Raw genomic sequence first — 20,078 nt, 5'->3', positions numbered from 1 at the left:
TTTCCCTTACTGTGGAGGTTGCTCAGATTTCAGTCCAAGGTTCCCTCCTCTTTTCTCTACACAGCCACAATTGCACAAAATATCAGCAGATTTGGCTTTCAGTGCCATCTCTATGCTGATGACACCAAATTGTATACATCTTCCTCTTATATCACCCCCCCTCACTACTAAGAAATAATGAAATAATGTTGATTATCTGTCAGCTGATTTTTAGCATCATGTCCCCTGTCTGAAACTAAATCTGTCCAATTCAAAACTCCATGTGTTTCCTCCTTCTAAGCTACCTACATTTAAAGGGCAATAAAAAGAGAGAAGAGCCAGCACTGCCAGTGGTCAGAACGCATAACATGAGGTGCATATGCACATATCTTACTGCATTCAAAATGAGACATTTAGCAAAATATTGATCAATATATTGAGCCACCCTGCCATGCCAAGGCAATCTCATATGGGGGGTCCTACTCTACATTTTTATTTATTCACTGTGCCATTGCGGCCTCCTAAATGTTTTAAAAGCAAGACCATATCAAATGCAATCCATACCTGAAGCATATCTGCATCACTCCCGTGCAGCCAGATGGAGCAGGTGCAGATGAAGGCCAACCAGGTCTGAACACAGACATCTCAGGTTTGACCTCCACACACTGCCTGACCAGCAAACACAGATGAAGGGCAATGCAGGCTCAGACATGGATGCAAAAATAAATAAAGCCTGGGGCAGGGCGGGGCTGCCATGAGTGTGCACAGCAGCCTAGATCAATCACAATAAACACAGAAAAGATGGCGAACATGACCCAGCGTGCACAACAGTGGTGGTCAGCCACAAAACCAATTTGCAATAAAAAGAGAGAAGAGCCAGCACTGCCAGTGGTCAGAACGCATAACATATATGGTCTTGCTTTTAAAACATTTAGGAGGCCGCAATGGCACAGTGAATAATAAAAATGTAGAGTAGGACCCCCCATATGAGATTGCCTTGGCGTGGCGGTGTGGCTCAATATATTGATCAATATTTTGCTAAATGTCTCATTTTGAATGCAGTAAGATATGTGCATATGCACCTCATGTTATGCGCTCTGACTAGAGTTGAGCGATACCGTCCGATACTTCAAAGTATCGTATCGGATGGTATCGGCCGATCTTTAAAAAAAGTATCGGTATCGCCGATTCCGATACCGGAAGTCCCATTCAAGTCTATGGGACTTCCGGTATCGGAATAAGAAAAACCCTTTCCTGCCCTTGTACAGCCTCTCTGGGGTCTGTACGGGCCTTTCGGGGGGCTGTGCCGGCCTGCCAGGGGGTCTGTGCAGGCTCCGGTGGTCTGTGCCGGCCTGCCTGTGGTCTGTGCAGGCTCCGGGGGGCTGTGCCGGCCTGCCGGGGGGCTGTGCAGGCTCCGGGGGGCTGTGCCGGCCTGCCGGGGGGCTGTGCCGGCCTGCCGGGGGGCTGTGCCGGCCTGCCGGGGGGCTGTGCAGGCATCGTCCGATGGGACTACAAGTCCCATCGGGCGATGCCTGCTACCATGACAGTGATTGACACATTAGCCAATGATGGGACAGTAGTAGTCCCATCATCCGGCTAATGTGTTAAATGTAAAAAAAAAAAAAAAAAAAAAAAAATTACATGCTACATACATACAACATGCATACTACATACATGCTACATTCATACTACATAAATACTACATGCAACATACATACTACATGTATACTACATGCATGCTACATACATACTGCATGCTACATACATACCACATATATACTACATACATACTACATGCATGCTACATACATACAACATGCATACTACATACATGCTACATTCATACTACATACTACATACATGCTACATTCATACTACATAAATACTACATGCAACATACATACTACATATATACTACATGCATGCTACATACATACTACATGCTACATACATACTACATATATACTACATACATACTACATGCATGCTACATACATACTACATGCTACATACATACCATATACATACTACATGCATGCTACATACATACTACATGCATGCTACATACATACTACATGCTACATACATACTACATACATACTACATGCATGCTACATGCATGCTACATGCATGCTACATACATACTACATGCTACATACATACCACATACATACTACATACATACTACATGCTACATACATACCACATATATACTACATACATACTACATACAATACATTCATACAATACATACATAGACATACAGTACATATAACATAGAGTAACATACTTACCAATACTTGTCACATTGTTCCCCGAAGCCATTGTCGTCTACGGAATAAATATTAACATAACAAACCACAAAAATACTCACCCACGATCCGAAGCAGTCCACGAGTGTGTCCCACGACGATCTTGGGTAGAGAACTGCAGCATCAGCTGTTGCTGCCGTTCTCTATGGGCTGCAGGAATCCAATGACGGAAGGTAGGTATCCTTCCGCACTGTATTCCTCCGCCACTTAAAAAAAAAAAAAGTCCCTAGTCTCACTTTATGCCATTGCTGTGTGGGAATTTCCCACGCAGCAATGGCATAAAGTGAGACTAGGGACTTTTTTTTTTTTAAGTGGCGGAGGAATACAGTGCGGAAGGATACCTACCTTCCGTCATTGGATTCCTGCAGCCCGTAGAGAACGGCAGCATCATCTGATGCTGCAGTTCTCTACCCAAGATCGTCGTGGGACACACTCGTGGACTGCTTCGGATCGTGGGTGAGTATTTTTGTGGTTTGTTATGTTAATATTTATTCCGTAGATGACAATGGCTTCGGGGAACAATGTGACAAGTATTGGTAAGTATGTTACTCTATGTTATATGTACTGTATGTCTATGTATGTATTGTATGAATGTATTGTATGTATGTAGTATATATGTGGTATGTATGTAGCATGTAGTATGTATGTAGTATGTATGTAGCATGCATGTAGCATGCAGTATGTATGTAGCATGCATGTAGTATATATGTAGTATGTATGTAGCATGTAGTATGTATGTAGCATGTATGTAGTATGTATGTGGTATGTATGTAGCATGTAGTATGTATGTAGCATGCATGTAGTATATATGTAATATGTATGTAGCATGTAGTATGTATGTAGTATGTATGTGGTATGTATGTGGCATGTAGTATGTATGTAGCATGCATGTAGTATGTATGTAGCATGCATGTAGCATGTATGTAGTATGTAGCATGTATGTAGTATGTATGTGGTATGTATGTAGCATGTAGTATGTATGTAGCATGCATGTAGTATATATGTAGTATGTATGTAGTATGTATGTGGTATGTATGTAGCATGCATGTAGCATGCATGTAGTATGTATGTAGCATGCATGTAGTATGTATGTAGTATGTATGTAGCATGCAGTATGTATGTAGCATGTATGTAGTATGTATGTAGTATATATGTAGTATGTATGTAGTATATATGTAGTATGTATGTAGCATGTAGTATGTATGTAGCATGCATGTAGTATGTATGTAGCATGTATGTAGTATGTATGTAGCATGTATGTAGTATGTATGTAGCATGTAGTATGTATGTAGCATGTAGTATGTATGTAGTATGTAGTATGTATGTAGCATGCATGTAGTATGTATGTAGCATGTATGTAGTATGTAGCATGCATGTAGTATGTATGTAGCATGTAGTATGTATGTAGCATGCATGTAGTATGTATGTAGCATGTATGTAGTATGTATGTAGTATATATGTAGTATGTATGTAGTATGTAGTATGTATGTAGCATGCATGTAGTATGTATGTAGCATGTATGTAGTATGTATGTAGCATGCATGTAGTATGTATGTAGCATGTAGTATGTATGTAGCATGCATGTAGTATGTATGTATGTAGTATTTTTTTTTTTTTTTTAACATTTAACACATTAGCCGGATGATGGGACTACTACTGTCCCATCATTGGCTAATGTGTCAATCACTGTCATGGTAGCAGGCATCGCCCGATGGGACTTGTAGTCCCATCGGACGATGCTTGCACAGACCCCCGGACATCAGCACAGCCCCCCGGCAGGCCGGCACAGCCCCCCGGCAGGCCGGTACAGACCCCCACAGGGTGCACAGCCCCCCGGCAGGCCGGCACAGCCCCCCGGCAGGCCGGTACAGACCCCCACAGGGTGCACAGCCCCCCGGCAGGCCGGTACAGACCCCCACAGGGTGCACAGACCACCGGCAGGCCGGCACAGCCCCCCGGCAGGCCGGTACAGACCCCGGGCAGTCCACACAGCCCCCCGGCAGGCCGGCACAGCCCCCCGGCAGGCCGGCACAGCCCCCCGGCAGGCCGGTACAGACCCCCACAGGGTGCACAGACCACCGGCAGGCCGGCACAGCCCCCCGGCAGGCCGGTACAGACCCCCACAGGGTGCACAGCCCCCCGGCAGGCCGGTACAGACCCCAGGCAGTCCACACAGCCCCCCGGCAGGCCGGCAGAGACCCCCGGAAGGCCCGAAATGACGGCGCATCATGATGCGCACACACCGCGCATCATGATGACGTCAGTCTGTCAATCAACTTTGAACTTCCGATTCCGATGCCGAATTCCGATATTGAAAAAATATCGGAAGTCGGTATCGGAATTCCGATACTTGCGGTATCGGAATGCTCAACACTAGCTCTGACCACTGGCAGTGCTGGCTCTTCTCTCTTTTTATTGCTACATTTAAAGGGGTATTCCCATCTCCAAGATCCTATCCCCATATGTAGTAGGTGCAACAATAACAATATTAGCAAACACATCCAATTACATGTAGTATAGTTGTTCTGATTCTCTATGTCTCTTTCTTCATGTGCAGGCATCGCAGGACCTTATGTATCCATGGTTATGACTACTGATATGACAGTTAGTTAGCTAATTGCTAGTGGTCATAACCATGGATTCCTAAGGTCCTGCAAAGCCTGCACATGAGGAGAGAGACTGCCAATCAGAGAAACTCTGCTACAATTCTAATTGGAGATATTTTCTAATATTATTATTATTACTACTACACCAACTACATTATGGGATTGGATCTTGGAAATAGGAATACCCCTTTAATATTTCCATTTCTGTGTGTGATACTGCTATAATTATCAGGCTTGCCTTGGGGGGTTTAATTTACTAAGATCTTTTCTCCAATCCCTCTATCCAGGCAGTCACACACTCATCTCACCTGCACCACAAATCCATCTCCAGAATCTGGCATTTTATTATCATCAAAACTGCAAAATGTCTTACTTCCACACTGAGACTAATCTTGACTACTACAACTCACAACTAATCCGTCTTCCTTTCACTAAACTCTCCCCTCTCCAATGTATCCTGAGTGTAGCAGCCAGAGTCATACACTGTGTTCCAAATTATTATGCAAATTGGATTTATGTGTCATAAAGATGTAATTTTTTGTTTATCAAATAAACTCATAGATGGTATTGTGTATCAGGGCTCTTTGGATCACTGAAATCAATCTCAAATGCCTGTTATAATTAGTTTACCAGGTGAGCTCAATTAAAGGAAAGCTACTTAAGAATGATGTTCCACATTATTAAGCAGGGCACAGGTTTCAAGGAATTTAGGAAATAAAAAGGATCTCTCTGCTGCTGAAAAGCATCAAATAGTGCAATGCCTTGGTCAAGAGATGAAAACATTAGATATTTCCCAAAAACTTAAATGTGATCATTGTACTGTTACGAGATTTGTGGTTGATTCTGAGCACAGACATGTTTGTGCTGATAAAGGCAGAATGAGGAAGGTTTCTGCCAGGCAAGTTCATTGGATTAAGAGAGTGGCTGCTAAAAAGTCATTACAAACCAGCAAACAGATATTTAAAGCTGCTGGTGCCTCTGGAGTCCCTTGAACCTCAAGGTGTAGGATCCTTCAAAGGCTTGCTGTGGTGCATAAATCTACTATTCGGCCACCCCTAAACAGTGTTCACAAGCAGAAATGGTTGCAGTGGGCCCAGACATACATGAAGACTAATTTTCAAACAGTCTTGTTTACTGATGAGTGTCGAGCAACCCTGGATGGTCCAGATGGATGGAGTAGTGGATGGTTGGTGGATGGCCACTATGTCCCAACAAGGCTGCAACGTCAGCAAGGAGGTGGAAGAGTCATGTTTTGGGCCAGAATCATGGGAAAACAGCTGGTAGGGCCCTTTAAGGTTCAAAATGTTTAGAAATTCTACTGTGCCTAATAATTTGGAACAGTGCAATTTGAGTTTTTATTCATTTTGGAGATTATACTGTTATTATTGGGAGGTTTCTTCAATAAAATTTGATGTATACTCTAACCGGTGATGACTTTTATTAGACTGACTGTGATTTGTACTGACTATTTAGGAAAATCAGAGAAAAACATAATTTGCATAATAATTTGGAACACAGTGAATTTCTGTCCAATTGCTACGTTGATGCCTTCATCCTGTGCCAGTAATTGCAAGTAATTGCACTGGTTGCCCATTCACTATAGAATGCAATACATTTATCTTATACCCCCAGAAAGCTCACCATAGTGCTGCACTACTCTAAATCTCCTCCACCATCTCTGTCTATCACCCTACTCATGCATGTTAGTTCTGAAAATGATCTAAATCTAACATGCTCCATAATCTCAACCTTAGGATTCATTCTACAAGGCTTTACTTGTGCTGCATCAGTTGTCTGGAATGCACTATCCCAGTCAATCATGGTATTTCTCATTGTCCACTGATTTAAGTGTGCCATTAAATCACCTTTTTAGGTATATCTATTACACTACTTAACTAATTCAGCTTCTTTCAGTGTCTCTCTTTCTACGTTTTTCCTCAAAGTCTAGGCCTTTCATCAATTTCCCACAGACTTCATTCACTCAGTAGCATTTTCTATCTGTACATATACAGATACTGGCTGATGACTGGTTCATGTAGCTTTACATGAATACCTTTATAAATCATGAAAGATGACTGTTTTCTAAATTTTATCTTTCGGTTGAAAAAACTGTTACTTTGTTTCCCCAATGTTTTGCTGAGATAGACTAAGCTTCATATATTTATTGCTGTAAACCCAAAATTGAGTTCATTCATTATTAAATATGGCCATTAATTCACACTCCATTTATTTCAAATACTGAGGTACAGTGATGGAAGATGGATGAGGGAATGCTAGGCTGTGTAACCCTTTCAGGATCATAGTTCTTTGATGTGTTTTTGAATATTGCAATCTAAAGGATAATACTTTGATTTCCTATTCATAGAGTGGCAAATAATTTTGTATTCTGTAGTTTTTCGGATATTTTTTGAGGAAAAATTTAACTGTTCCACTTTAATGAGATTATAAAGTGATTATTAGACAAAACAAGTTTTATTTTCCAAAATTAGGTACACTCCATTTATCTATACTTGCACCCTTACTAGTTAAAATGACAGTTATTTGCTACTAAAAATGTTACTGTTTATATAAGCCTTTATTGCAATCTTCTGCAATATTTAAAATGGCATCCACAATTTTTTGGTGATTCAAGTGAATGAGTCACAGACTGCACAGGAGTCAACAGTGTGATACAGCAGCAAAAAATAGGCAAAAACAGTTTGGGGAAGTATTAAGAGAAGCATAGAGTCTAGATCACGTGAAGCAATTATCCCCCTGTACTACTTGGACAGATCTCATCTGGAATACTGAGTCCAGTTCTGGGCACTACATTTTAAAAAAGGCATAAAAAATTGGAGCAAATTCAGAAAAGAGCTACCAGGATGATAAGCGGACTGCAAAATATGTCCTACAAGGCAAGGATAAAGGATCTGGGAATGTTTAGCTTGCAAAAAAACAAGGCTAAAAGGAAACTTAAAAACTGTCTACAAATATCTGAAAGGATGTCACAGTGTAGAGGGATCAACCTTATTCTCATTAGCACATGCAAGCACAAGAAGCAATGGAAGGAAAATGAAGGAGAGAAAATACAGATTAGATCTTAGAAAAAAATTGACAGAGAGGGCGATCAATGAGTGGAACAGGCTGCCACGAGAGGTGGCGAGTTCTCCTTCAATGGAAGTCTTCAAACAGAGGCTGGACAGACATCTGTCTGAGATGGGTTAGTGAATTCTGTATTGAGCAGGGGGTTGGATATGATGACTCTTGAGGTCCCTTCCAACTCTAACATTCTACCATACTGTAGTTCTATGAACAGGCATCATGATCCTAAGCAGAGCCTAGCAAATTATCAGTAACAAAATAGGGAAAGCCTGAATGAGTATAATAAAGAAGCCTTTTTTGCACCAGAATTATGATCACAAATCCAGCGGTGTGATAAACTAAACTATCAGCATTATACAACCCTATGACCAGTAGCATATCTACCAGGAGAGCAGAGGGAGCGGTGGCCCCGGGCCCCGCGTTCTGAGAGGGCCCACCCAATAGCTATGCTATGTAACTGTATCAGCAAGCACATTGCGCCAATACAGTTACATTCTGCTGGCAGTGCAGGGAGAATCGATCTCCCTGCTCTGCCACCCAGCCGCTATGAGGCCCCTGAGGAGATGGAGGGGGGCCCTGTGCCAACAGTGGGCCCCCGCTCATCATCGCAGGGTCAACTGTATCGGCTATATGCCCATACAGCTGACCGCATTGATGAAAGAAGGAGCATTATGCTCCCTCTCTCATCATCCCCCTCTCAGCGTCTGACATCACCACAGCTGACACTGACGAGGGGATCGCCATCATGTCAGTACTCGGTGCCCACGGGCCGGAGATGTGCGGGCACTCAGAGCACTACGGGAACAACAAGGAGGAAGTGAGGTGAGTATTGGATTTATTTTTTTTATCTGGGTGCAATATACCATGCAGGCTGCCTATGGGGGTGTATTACACCATACAGGCTGGCTATGGGGGTGCAATATACCATACAGGTTGACTATGGGGATGCACTATACTATACAGGCTGCCTATGGGGGTGCATTTGTGGTGCCCCTGAGGGTCCAGTCGCCATAGAGGTACTGCACCTCATCCAGAAGTGTGGTATCCCACCCTCAAGTAAGGAGGGAGCACCACCCAGGACTCCTAACACTCGCACCCAACACACACTAATTTAGTCAGGGCATCTGGGTGTACCCTTTGGGAGGATGGCCTCATCCCAGGCTGGCTAGGAAAGGGTGTTGGGGAGTTTGTGGGGAAGGTAGGTAGAAGGGGAGGAGCTTAGGAAGTGGAGTGATTGAGAGTATCCAATCAGTGACTGTGAGGTGCCAGTTATTGTGAGGTAAACGGAAGATTGCTCTGGAAAGATCCAGTCAGTCAGTCGGTGGCAGGACAGCAGAAGAGCAGGACTGATGTGAGAGAAGTGAGGGTCAGAGAAGCGAGAAACATCTAGAAGAAGCTTCTAGGATAAAAGAAAGGGTCCTTGGGGCATGGGTAGTGCGATAGCCAATCGTGGGTGTTGTGAGTTCTCTCTCTGGCTTCACTCTGGTGATTACTGAAGGTAATGGAGCTGGTCAGATTGACAGAGGGGTTGTGAGTTCTCTTTCTGGACTCCCTCTGGTGGTTTCTGGATATAGTGGAGCTGATCTGATCGACAGAGGCTTGCCACCTGATAATGAGGAAGATGATTGGAGATCTGGGGTTTATAACTGGGATTTAAGACAGCTGACTCCCTCCATCCCTGCTGGTGATTTTCTTCCTGTGCCCTCTGAGGTCTGATGTCTCCTGCTCTTTCCTTGCAGTGTTCAGCTAAGTGGATCATTTGTTATTCTGTTTGCATTTGATCTGGTTTTGTTTATCTCTGCTTTGTGCGGGTCAGCCAGCTCCGGCTGGGGCTGTGCTGAATCACCGCCCATATTTTACTGCATGTGCCAGTTTGTTTTGTCCCCTTTTATATTGGTCTCTTTTTGCTTTGCTTTCAGAATATGCCAGAGTGCTGATATAGTGGGGGCGAAGTCGTGCGACTTCAGTGTTATTTGTGCATCAGACGTATTGCACTTTTTGCAGGGTTTTTTTGCGTGATTGAAGACAGTGTCTTTCCTTTCCTGTCCTGTCTAGTCAGTGTGGGCCCCATCGTTTGCTCAGTCTATTTTTCTGCCTGCGTTTGTGTTTTCATCTAGTCTTACCAACAATATATGTTTGGGGGCTATCTATTCCTTTGGAGTCTGCTCTGGGGCAGTTTAGATTCCCCTTTCTTGCTTTAAGCTTAGTTAGCTCTCCGGCTGTGCAGAGGCATCTAGAATCATCGTAGGCATGTTCCACGGCTACTGCTAGTTGTGTGGACAGGATCAAGGGTCTGCAATCCGCTTAGTTAGCAACCTCTCTGGTTTTCTGTGGCTTAGCTTGGGCCTGTTAGCCTCCTCGGTGCCCATTCATAACACGTGGGGTCCATATCCCGGAAGGGAAGGTCCAGGCTACAGTGGGGGAGCCGGCCTCTGAGGCTAGTGGAGAACTACAAGGCTCAGCTAGAAAGCCGGAGGCTGAGGTAACTTTAAGTGCCTCAGCCACAACCATAAACATTCCTCAAAAAGGCAGCCATAGAGATAAAGGACCCCGGGGCCTGGCCCACGTTGCTCTGCCCATGGAGAGCTTCATCATCTCTGCTGCCCTAACACCGTCCCAGAGGATCTGCATTGCAGCGTCGGCTACCCTAGCCGAATACTACGGGTGGTGTCACAATTCCCCTTTCCCTATAATTATCCTACCATCTTCCCCCTCATTGAACTTCCATCTTCACTGGACACCCAGGGCCACGGACCAGGTCACTATCACCACTGTGACACACTTCCTCTTTAAAAGAGCCTGACTGGCCCAGTACAGTACCGAGTATCCCCCAGCCCTGCAAGGCACTCCACATTATACCATACAGGCTGCCTATGGGGGTGCAATATACTGTACTGGCTGCCTATGGGGTTGTTTTATATTATCCTGGCTGCCTATGGGGGTGCAATATAAGGCTGCCTATAGGGGTGAATTATACCATACAGGTTGCCTATGGGGGTCCAATATAATATACAGGCTGTCTATGGGGGTGCATTATACTATAGAGGTCGCCTATGGGGGTGCATTATACTATATACGCTGCCTATGGGGAATGCATTAAACTATACAGGCTGTCTACGGGGAATACATTATACTATACAGGATTACTATGGGGAATGCATTATACTATACAGGCTGTCTGTGGGGGTGCATTATATAATACAGGCTGCCTATGGGGTGCATTATACTATAGAGGATACCTATGGGGGTTCATTATACTAGATAGGCTGTCTATGGGGTGCATTTTAGTATACTGGCTGCCTATGGGGGTGCATTATACTATAGAAGCTGCCTATGGGGAATGCATTATACTATACAGGCTGCCTATGGGGAATGCATTATACTATACAGGCTACCTATGGGGAATGCATTATACTATACAGGCTGCCTATGGGGAATGCATTATACTATACAGGGCTATGGGGTGTGTATTATACTATACAGGCCTATGTGGAGTGCATTATACTATGCAGGCCTATGGGGAGTGCATTATACTATATTAAGGACTATCTGGTACATTATACTATATGAAGGCTACCTAGGGGTCCATCATACAGAGTGGGGATTACAGTAAAGGGGTCATCAAACAGTTTGGGGGCTACTACGGGGTCAGTATGCTGTGTGGGAGTAAATTACAATGAGGAGGCATCATGTTATGTCATGTTATGTATAAGGGAGGATCATACTGTGTATAGGGGATCTGTATAGGGGAGATTTGGGACATTATTCAATGTTAAGTGGGCAATTATTGTTATAGGGGAACTCAGGTTACTGTCACAATTAGAGTTGATCGAAACGGGTCTGTCAAATTCAAAAGTTTCCGGCTTTAGCTAAAGTCGGGTTTCGCCGATTGAAACCCGACCATAGCGTGAGGTCAGCCGTGAGGTCGCCGACCCGAGCTCCAAAGTCGCATTTCAAATAATGCTTCCAGCGCCTTTTCTCATCCAATGATGGAGGACACACACTGTGGGCAACGCGATGACATGGGCAGCGGCTACCACGATCTTCGAGAAGGGCATTGAAGTGATTGGCTGGCTTTGTGTAGTGTCACAGTGGCTATAAAAGGCCGTAACCGCCGACCGCCATCTTACTTCTGCCGATCTTAGAATAGGGAGAGGTGCTGCTGCTGATTCTGAATAGGGAGAGCGTTAGGCAGGGAAGAAGAAAAAAAATTGCTTTTGCTGATAGCGCTTTTCACTGTACAGTTAGTGTGCAGTGAAAGGGGAGGATTTTTGTTGTGTGCAGCAGCTCTGGGGGTGATTAGGCTGCCTTTTTCCAGACCTACACCGTATAGAGCTGTCCGCTTTTCAAACAGTTTTGTATATCTGCTGTTTGATAACGGTCAAAACTATACAGAGACAGCTTGTGTCACTCAATATAAAAATAGACGGAGATTTAAAATTTTCCATACATGCACCGTATAGCGGTGTACGCTCCTCACACACTACCGTGTACCGGCTGGTATCACGGACAAATACAAGCTATCTGTGTGTGACTCTGGAAAAAAAAACAGAGGAGATTTTCCATTTTTCCAGATCTACACCGTATAGAGCTGTCCACTTTTCAAACAGTTTTGTATATCTGCTGTTTGATTACGGTCAAAACTATACAGAGACAGCGTGTGTCACTCCATATAAAATTAGACGGAGATTTACAATTTTCCATACAGACACCGTATAGAGCTGTCCGATTCTCAAGCAGTATAGTATATCTGCTGTTCACATTACGGTCACACCTATACAAAGTCATTGTGTGTGTGAGACACTCCGTAAATACATATATGGACATTTCCATTTCTCCATACACCGTATTGAGCTGTCCGATTCTCAAACAATATTGTATATCTGCTGTTCGCATTACAGTCACATCTATGCAGAGTAATAGCAAAAATCCCATATGAATAGCTAAAGTGCCCAGGGATGTTGCCAAAACCATTTGTTCACCCTGGGCAAAAGCCACATCTGCTCCAATAATTATTGAAACAGCAGAGAAAGAAAGGAGCAAAATGATGATTGCAAAAATATCATAATTTATTAGGTATATTACAAAAAGTGCACAAGATTGTAATGAGGTGTCAATATAAAACAGATGAATGCACATCCAACAAGCAACCCCTCACCCACCCAGATGGAAACAGTATCCTCCTGTATAAGATACTACTAACATGTCCATAATTAGGGGGCTTAGATATGGTGTCATCCTGCACAAATGGACTGATTGTATTGTCAGACAATGAATGACCAAAATTGTAGTTTCAAAATGAGATATAATAAAGTAATACAGTCCTAACATGCAGTAAAAATAGATATGCCCATGGACAGCTATCACAGAAGCAATGTAAGTGTGGTCAGAAGTCTTAGGCCTCTTTCACACATCAGGTTTTCTGCTTCAGGCGCGATCCGGCGCTTTTGACTAAAACCGGATCCGTCGAAATGCAATGCAGGATCCGGTTTCCCCCCCGTTGACTTGCATTAGAGCCGGATCGAGCCGGATGGCCATGCGTTTCATCCGATTTTCGCCGGATCCGGCAATGTGACGCGATCCGGCGTCTGGAAAAAACGGTGACTGTAACGTTTTTTGTATCCGTCGAAAAAGCCGGACACGCCGGATCCGGCGTGTCCGGCTTTTTCATACAATGAAAGCCTATGAGCGCCGCAATGCGCCGGATCCGGTTTCTTTGGTCTGAGCATGCTCAGTAGCTCTGCCCACAGGACATATATAAAAGCAAGACAATGGGACCCTCAGCCACACCCAACATGCCACCCAAGCCAAGAACCAGGAGCAGGAGAAGGCAGCAGACATCTGCAGCAGCAGCACCATCAGCACCACCCCAAATGGAGCAGCATGCTGAACAACGGGAGGGGAGTCCAGCAGCAGATGAGAGACGGTAATTATCAAATCCCCCATTCCTCCAAACTAGGGCTATGGAATATCAAGATATTCATTGGCCCTTTGTTTCTCTTTATTCAACAGCCGCCCAATAGATGCAGCAGCAGCAGCAGCAGCAGCAATGGCAGCAGCAGAAACACCACCCACAGCCATGGAGTCTGGCCATGAGGAAGACAGCACATCTTCTGGGAGCCCTCCCTCGCATCGTCAGCGTTTGACGGTAAGTTTTTATTTCCAAAATCCATCATCTCTGTAATATATGTGTATTCATTGCCTTTTATTTCAAAACAGGAATCACAAGATGAAGAGGAGCTCCCAGAAGAAGAAGGAAGGGGTGGACAGACACTTGGAGTGGGCTCACAATTGGTAAGTTTTTTGCATCAAACGCAGAAACACAACATCACACTACACACAACACATAGAAAACAATGTTCTGCAGACCACACACAGCAAACAAATGCCTACATCCAAAGACATAACATTTTTTGTTTTCTTCTCTAGTCTTCCCAATCTGGTGCTCGGCCAAGAGGTCCTCGCAGTGCCTCCCAGGGTCGTCGGCGACAGCAACGCGGCGGTCACCAGCGTGTAAGTATAAATATTTTTGCTTTGTTTTTTTTGCACTTTTTATTTCATTTCTTTTGTGGAGGCTAATTATGTTATTTTTGTCTTTTTCTTTAACAGCCTTCACAGCGTGCTCCCGACTCTGACGGTGAGGATGGAGGGATTGATGTGGACCGCCTCATCGATCTCGTCAGAGAAAGGGAGCCGCTCTGGAATATGGCTGACCGACGCCACGCTGACCTGATCGTTACCCGACGACTCTGGGAGGAAATCTGTTCGCTCCTTGTGGACCGCTGGGAGGACCTCGAAGCTCGGGCCCAGATTAAAGAGCGTAAGTATATACAGTACCGGTTGCTTGATTTAAACCAGTGTTTCCCGAACTCCAGTCCTCGTGGTCCCCACGGATCTTGTGTTCAGGATTTCTATTTACTTTGGAAATCCTGAAAACATGACCCCTGGGGACCATGAGGACTGGAGTTTGGGAAACACTGATGTTGTATACTAACCACTTTGTCCTTTCTCGTTTCAGGGGAGAGAATTGTGAAGCGGTGGCGGTCTGTGAGGGATCGTTTCAAGAAGGAGTTCAATAAAGAGATGCGGGCCCCGAGTGGATCTGGAGGACGCAGGAGCAAGTACAAGTACGCACGAGCCCTGTCGTTCCTCCGGGAGACCATGCTCACCAGAAGGTAAATATTACACACCACATGTGACAAAAAAATGTTTAGATGTAACTTTTTTTTTTCAGCCAGGGCCATACCATGTCACTATTTTAATTGTTTTTATTTCTCTTTATTCCACAGCACGGTGAGCAGCACTCAGGAGCCTGCACGATTGGACCCTTCTGAGGCGATCCCTGAGGAGACCGGCACCGAGGGACACTTCGACCGCCCCGGTACATCTGCACCTTCCCAGCCTTCCCACACATTCGACCCATCTGTCCCATCCACCAGCACAGGAGCATCGTGGCCGCCTACATTACATGAAGCTGCTGGTGAGGAGATCGCTTTCCCTTTACCCCACCCTTCTGCCCCTGCCACCTCTAGTACACCTGCGGGTACTGGGCGGCAGCGGCAGAGGGGTCAGGAAAAGACTTATGCGCCAGAGTTCTTGCATCTGAATGCATCTTTCCAGAACTGTCTCAAAGTCTTGTCAGAGCAAATCTCCGCAGGCTATCAGCAGATCAACTCCAGCATTCTGGAGGTGAAGACACTTCTGCAAACCATGCATTCAGAAGCAAGATCTTCGCCAAACCACACCTTTTTCAGGTCTGTTGTGGAGCGCATGGAAACGCTCTCTCCTGCCCAGCAGATGCATGTAATGCATTCATGCCACGCTGCTCTCCAGCAAGTTACCTCCCAACCTCCTCCTCCCACCACAGTAGTTCCTCCACCTGCACCCCCTCCAGCCACTTTCCATCCTCCCCCTCCTATTACATCTACACCCCCTCCAGCCACTTTCCATCCTCCCCCTCCTATTACATCTACACCCCCTCCAGCCACTTTCCATCCTCCCCCTCCAATTACATACCATCCACCTCCCCAGCACCATCCACCTCCCCAGCACCAGCAACCTCCCCAGTACCAGCAACCTCCCCAGTACCAGCAACCTCCCCAGTACCAGCAACCTCCCCAGTACCAGACATCTCCCCACTTCCAGCAACCTGCCCCGTACCAGACATCTCCCCACTTCCAGCAACCTGCCCCGTACCAGACATCTCCCCACTTCCAGCAACCTGCCCCGTACCAGACATCTCCCCACTTCCAGCAACCTGCCCCGTACCAGACATCTCCCCACTTCCAGCAACCTGCCCCTTACCAGACATCTCCCCACTTCCAGCAACCTGCCCCGTACCAAACTCCTTCCCCATACAACTTGCCATCAACATCATCTGCTCCTACAGTCCCTGCCCAACCCTCCACTCCACCACCCACCACCTCTTCTGCTTCCCACATGTCCACCCATTCTGTAGTTTTTTCCACACCTTCACCTCTAACTGTTCCTTCCCCACCACGATCCCAGTCCTCTCTCCATACTCCCAGTGTCGAAGTGTCCCGCAGCCCCTACAGCAGTATTTCCACCACACACTACACAGATTTATAATGTGTGTATTTAAATAAAAATGACCAGTTTTATGGTTTCAAAGCTTTATTAAACAAGTTTATTAAAATTTTAAAAAAGTTTACTAAAAAAAACATTTTTCAATAAAAGTTAAATTATTTTACACTGGTTGTCTGTCATTTCTTTCTGCGGCGAAAAAGGTTAAATACAGGGTATTTAAAAGGTGAAATGGTATTCAAAACTAGGTATATAACTGTGGGTAAATTTTAGCTTTTTGCCACAGTTGTGTTCCTGGTTGTGTTTGAAGCAAAGTATTTCACCTAAAAAGTTGTGTTTATTGTTGGTGATTTCATAACAATGTACACAACTTTTTTTAAAAGGTGAAATACTTTGCATAAAACACAACAAGGTACACACCTGTGGCCTAAAGCTTAAAATAGAGACCATGACAAGATAGCCAACTTTGGTTGGCAAAGGTATATACTGTTGGTACAGAAGGTACACAAGTTTGGTTGGGCACAAATCTTTCACACTCTGTCATCCTGCCAGTGTACTCTGCCTTGAGGTGACAAAGTATAGTGCAAAATTGTCCCTCATTACTGAAACCGTTACAGAACTTCTAGTGGTAATGTCATGGTAATCTTGCAAGGTGGTTTCTTCAGAAGTGTCCTCAATGGAAATGGGTTCCTTGCAGATAACAAAATTGTGGAGTACCACGCACGCTTTGATCACCTCGTCCACAGTTTCCGTCTTGAGGTTGATCGCAGTCAATAGGACCCGCCATTTGGCTGTCAGAATACCAAAGGTACATTCAACCATTCTTCTTGCTCTTGTGAGGCGGTAATTAAAAATGCATTTTGGTCTTGTCAATCCTCTGCTAGAGTACGGTTTCAAAAGGTGTTCTGACAGCTGGAAGGCTTCATCCCCTACACAGACAAATGGCATAGGTGGACCAGATGTTTGCGGCAGCGGTCTAGGTGGTGGGAACTGGAAGGTGTTTCCATACAGTTTACGCCCCATGGCAGACAGTTTGAAAACTTGAGAGTCATTGGAGCGGCCATAGGCCCCAATATCAACCGCAATAAATTTGTATTCCGCGTCAGCGATGGCCATGAGGACAATTGAAAAATATTTCTTGTAATTGAAATATTCCGATCCCGATCCAGCTGGCTTTACAATGCGGATATGTTTCCCATCCACAGCGCCCAAGCAGTTGGCAAACTGACATATCTGTTGAAACTTGTCAGCAATTTCAATCCACCTCTCTGTGGTGGGCTCTGGTAAAAACTCTTCAGCTAAGGAGTCCCACAGTGCACGGCATGTGTACTTCACTATTCCAGATATGGTGGAAATCCCGAGTCTGTACTGGAAATGCAGTGACGAAAGGGATTCTCCAGTTGCAAGAAATCTGTGGGGAATTAAAAAACAATAAATTAGTTTTAAATCACAGCATTACATACCAAAACTGAGCTATAACACTTGGAGATACAAACTACCACCAACAAGATTGCAGTGAAAGTGTGCTCTGATGCGATCACATCCAATAAATGTGGCTTACCTTAAAGTCACCATCAGACGCTCTGTGGGTGAAACAGAGAAGCGGCAATAGGTGTCCGCTTTTCTTATGAGGTGTGCAATGCGCTCCACCAAGTAATCAAAATTCTCCATTTTCATCCTAACATATCCAAAAAATGTATCCGGGTTTCGTCGAAGGTCCATGCAGAGTGTAGAATAGACCCCACGCGTCATTCTCTTGGCTGTGATGGGGTGGATCCACAAACGTCGTCTACGATGCCTGATGCGCTGCTGTCTTGCTCTCTCCTTCTCCAGAACAATCACCCTCAAACGATTCGCCTCCGCTATAAAATCCGCCAAATTCTTCAAAATATTTCCAATGACAACATCCATCTTCGCAAGTAACTTGCTCTTCTCTCCAACCTGCACTTTCTCCTCTACAATCTGTCAAAGAAGGGCTGTAGGAACATGCTATATATAGTTTTCCAGTAGCCAATCCCGTTCGGAAGGCCACAAGGGTCAATTTTAAAAACCGGATCCGGCGTAATCCGTCAAAAAACGGATAGAAAACCGGATGAACCGGATGAGACGGATCCGGTTTTGTCTGTCAAGAAAAAGACGGATCTGGCAGAAAACCGGATCCGTCACATCCGGTTTTACTAAACATTTGCCGGATCCGGCGTTCCGGCACGACGCCGGATCGCACCTGACGCCGAAAACCTGAAGTGTGAAAGTAGCCTTACCAGGGGATGCAGAAGGGGGAGGCGAGGGGGAGCGTCTGGCAGTGACCCCCAACGTGCGTTTCGCGGCACTGCAAGGCCGCTTTATCAAGGAGATGGTATTCATACCTCCACAGGACCTTGAAATACCCTATGACCGCAGTCACATGACCGGAATCGGACAATCAGCAGAGCATCGTCGGCGCATGCGCGCTGAGGTCGTCCAGCGCCGTCACACAGAAAAGGAGTCATGCTAAGAATAGATGCCGGTCAAAAAAGACACAGGCCTTCGTATGTAGCATAGAGTCACCCATCTGTCAACGGCGCAGTGCCCTCACAGAGCGACGCGCACAGCTCCCTGTGGTTCGATTCCCTATAGGTCTAGATAAATGTAAACATAAAAGTATACCGCCGTATAAGACGGACATGAAATGGCAGTATATATACAAGAAGTGATAGGGATTTCACATATTAAACCAGCGATAAAATAGTAATATATGGGCATAATATAATATAACTTTAAGGGGTTGCCCAAAGGGATCAACTAATACCCCACAATATAATTATGATTATATCGCCTATTTTTATGAAAGAAACCCCCCAGAATTGGTGCAGCTAGTACTCAGATATATGCAGGGATCACAGCCATAAGTCAATAATATATCCCACAATCAATGGTATATAAACCTAATACAAATGGCTATAATACCTACGCAATTAATATGCAATGGTATAATCACAATCTTGTCACATATCCATATTCAAAGATCCCCAAGAGTAATGTGAACAATGATCCAAATCCGAATAAATATTATCGCCGTATAGTCATATACACATACATGGAGAACAAAACAAGGGAAATTTTTCCCACATATCAAGTAGATTTAGTAAAGTAGTAAAATGTGGGCCTATTGAAGGCATAAGGTCATCAAAATCACATAGTGAGAGAAACGTATTATCATGACCATTACAGTTACCAAATACACAGGCACTACAAAAAATCCCCAAAATTGGTATAAATAATGCTCTAAATACATACAAAAACTATGGCCATAAAAGAAAACCTTATTCATATACACATATTACATTTAACAACAATAAAGAACTCCATGTGTATATGTATAGCGGCGATCTTCAACATCAGGGTGGTTATTGGGTTCAATTCCACATAGGCGCAAGTACAGGGCAAAGGTCCAAAGGAGATGTGGAGTCCTCAAGGTCACTAAATGAAAATAATAACCAACAAGACAAATTAGTGCAAAAATTAAAAAGAAAAATAAAAACAATAAAAACAACACACTGCCAGACCACACAAATTG

The 20,078-nt window shown here is 44.6% G+C and overlaps 1 long non-coding RNA gene across 1 annotated transcript in view; it reads right to left on the bottom strand.

Moving 5' to 3' along the window:
- Window positions 1–19,620: 19,620 nt before the first annotated feature.
- Window positions 19,621–20,078, bottom strand: part of LOC141047015 (uncharacterized) — a 105,465-nt gene continuing 105,007 nt past the window's right edge. Inside the window, exon 2 of the long non-coding RNA XR_012219727.1 lies at window positions 19,621–19,981. This is a non-coding gene — a long non-coding RNA (uncharacterized lncRNA). The remainder of the gene's footprint in view (window positions 19,982–20,078) is intronic.

This window comes from Dendrobates tinctorius, unplaced genomic scaffold (genome assembly GCF_039654945.1).
Source record: "Dendrobates tinctorius isolate UK_male_01 unplaced genomic scaffold, ASM3965494v1 ptg000125l, whole genome shotgun sequence".
NCBI classification, from domain to species: domain Eukaryota; kingdom Metazoa; phylum Chordata; class Amphibia; order Anura; family Dendrobatidae; genus Dendrobates; species Dendrobates tinctorius.
Note: the sequence above shows the minus strand (reverse complement) of the source record. Positions and strands in the feature narration are given on the sequence as shown.